The sequence below is a fragment of the Artemia franciscana genome, chromosome 7 (genome assembly GCF_032884065.1).
Source record: "Artemia franciscana chromosome 7, ASM3288406v1, whole genome shotgun sequence".
Classification (NCBI taxonomy): Eukaryota; Metazoa; Arthropoda; class Branchiopoda; order Anostraca; family Artemiidae; genus Artemia; species Artemia franciscana.
The window spans coordinates 39,490,231-39,493,606 of record NC_088869.1 but is presented as its reverse complement, the minus strand read 5'-3'; positions in this window follow the sequence as shown (position 1 = coordinate 39,493,606).

Here is a 3,376-nt window from a genome sequence, read left to right as displayed (position 1 = left end):
TTTCATTATAGCCCCAGAAAGTGGGATTGAACCACACTTTTCGTACAACCTACTGTTTGAAATACGGTCAGTCAGCCGGGTACCCAGAACAATCCGTAGGCAATTTCTCTGGAAAACATCTAGTAAATTTTCATCTGCTTTTCGGAGTGCCCATGCTTCAGAGCCATATTTGACCACTGTCATCACTGTAGCTTCCAATATTCTAATCTTGGTTTGTAGACTTATCTTTCTATTCTTCCAAACTTTTTTTAACTGTAAAAAAACACCCTGGGCCTTAGCTATTCTACTTTTAACATCTTCACTGCTCCCACCATCTTTACTAATAATACTACCAAGATAACTGAAGGATATTGAAAAAAAAAGATATTTGATAAAGTCTCTTCATGGTTTATTCCTAATATTCAAAAGTTAGTTTTAATAGGTGAGGTTCTGGATAGAGTTGAGCATGCTCCGGACTGACATTCTAGGCTAAACCAAAAAGCACGTGTAGAACCATCTACTCAGATAGTTTTGCCTAGAGCCATGATTCCAGGCATCTTAAAATTACTTCATAATCATCTATTGACGGGTAGCCATGCCAGCTATGAAAGAACGTTACAGAAACTGCGACAGTTTTGTACTTTTGAAAATATGGCCTCTATAATTAAGGAATTTGTCGCTAATTATGATTTATACCACCGAGCAAATAGTAAGAAAATTAAAACTCATCTGGTAGAAAATTTGACACCAAAAATACCTTTTTTAGGTTGAGGAATTAATGCTGCATGCCCGTTCCCAACAACAAGCGCAAGTAATCCTTATGCATTATTAGTGGTAGATCTTTTCAGTATACTAGTTGTTTTGCATAGTGTACCTTCATTAAATACCAAATACTACTGTTAATCACTAAGAAAATCATTGAAAATCTTTAATTTTAGGATGTTTTACAACACCCCAATCATACTTTTGTTATTGTTTTTGTTTGTTAATGGTAAAAAAAACATTATTACTGTTAACTGTTCAGTATACTATTTATAATTTGGATATTTTCGATTTGGATATTCCCAAAATTTCTAGGGAAAGGGAAATAAAAAGCTTATACGCTCAGTTTTTTTTAAACTAGGCGAGCAAATTTCTCAAAGAGTTTTAAATCTTATGTTTCGTAAATTTGTGACTGCACTTTTAGATTTCGAAGAATAAATAGGTTGTATTTGAGATGAGAGGGGACAGATAGGATGGAGGAGTGACTAGGGACTCTGTCCCTTCCAATACTTAATCAAATATTATGCATTGTCCAGTTTCGGAATAGAGCTATTCCCAACACAAAAAAACATCAAATGGATGAAAAAACTCGCATTTTAGCTCACTCAATAAACTCACTTTTTCAAACAGTTCGTGGTAACGAACTGTAGCAAGGAGCGACCCGGCTCAATAGTAACCGAAACTCTAAAAAAATAGAATTTTGCTACCAATAGTTACATCAAAAGAATCGCATTTTAATTCTGATTTTAAATATACAAGTTTCATCAATATCAGTTATACCTATCAAAAGTTACGAGCCTGAGAAAATTTGCCTCATTTTAGAAAATAGTCATACAATCTGAACGGAAATCACACCATCAGATTCAGCGTATCAGAAAACCTTATTGTAGAAGTTTCAAGCTCTTATCTACAAAAATGTGGAATTTCGTATTTTTTGCCAGAAGATAGATCACAGATGCGTGTTTATTTTGTTTGTTTTTTTTCCCCAGGGGTGATCGTATCGACTAAGTGGTTCTAGAATCTTGCAAGAGGGCTCATTCTAACGGAAATTAAGAGTTCTAGTGCCCTTTTTAGTGACCAAAATTGGAGGGCACCTAGGCCCCCTCCCACGCTCATTTTCCCCCAAAGTTACCAGATCAAAATTCTGAGATAACCATTTTATTCATCGTAGTCGAAAAATCTAATAACTATGTCTTTAGGGACGACTTACTCCCCCGCAGTCCCAGTGAGAGGGGCTGCAAGTTGAAAACCTTGACCTGAGTTTACATATAGTAATGGTTACTGGGAAGTGTACAGACGTTTTCAGGGGGATTTTTTAGTTTAGGGGGGGTTATGTGGGTAGATATTTCCATGGAGAGACTTCTCATGGGGGAAGAGAATTTCAATGAAAGGGCGCAGGATTTTCTACCTTTATTTGAAAAAACAATGAAAAAATAAATGTGAAAAGTTTTTCAACTGAAAGTAAGGAGCAGCATTAAAACTTAAAACGAACAAAAATTATTACGCATATGAGGGGTTTACCTCCTCGTTATATCTCACTCTTTACGCTAAAGTAATTTTTGATAATTTCAACTATTTATTCTATGGCCTTTGTGATTCATAGGTCATTCTTAAGGAATTGGGACACAATCTAAGCTTAAGTGTAAAGAGCACGGTATCGACGAGGGTTGAACCCCCTCATATACGCAATAAAAACATACGAATATAGAAGTTCGTTACATAATTTAATTCGTAAGTTACGTATATTTTTTAACAATGAAAACGTTTGTAAAAAATTAAAAGTTCTAGTTGCTGTTTTAAGTAATACAAAAACTTGGAGGGCAAATAGACCTCCTCCTCGCTTCTTTTTTTCTCAAAATCTTCCGATTAATTGCAATTAATTAATATGCAAATTTCATTTTAATTATTTATGTGCGGAGAGCCAAGATCAAAACATGTATTAATTCAAAAATGTCCATAAATTAAATACAAAAAAACAAATTTTTGTGACGGAAAGTAAAGAGCGACATTAAAACTTAAAACGAACAGAAATTACTCCGTATATGAAAGGGGCTTTTCCTCCTCAAGACCTCGCTCTTAACGCTAAAGTTTCTAACTGTTTAAAAAAATAGAGTTAAGAGAAAGGGTCAAACTTTAGTGTGAAGTGCGAGGCGTTGAGGAGGAAAAGCCCCTTACATATACGGAGTAATTTCTGTTCGTTTTAAGTTTTAATGTCGCTCCTTACTTTCCGTTACAAAAACTTGTTTTTTGTATTTAATTCTATTTTGTAAACGAAAATACGACAAACAAAAGTTTTCCCTAGACGAAGCAGCTGTTTTCAAAGCCTCAACTTAGGCAGCTTTGCAGCCTAACTGGACTCACCTTAAAAAAATACATTAAAGATAAAATTAAAGTCAAAACAGTCTGAGTACTTGTCGAAAAAAAAAAATTTCCAGACAAAGCAACTGTTTCTATAGCCCCAAAGACCATCTTTTCAGCGTGTCTGAACTTCATCTTTTCAATTTTGAACTTTTTTTTTGTTTGTTTTTTGCCATGTTTAATTTTGAAATTATTATTATGATGAAATGTTGATGCTTTTTCTATATTTTTGCACTGTTCCAGCCTTACGAGCTCTGCTCTCTGTTGGAACACAATA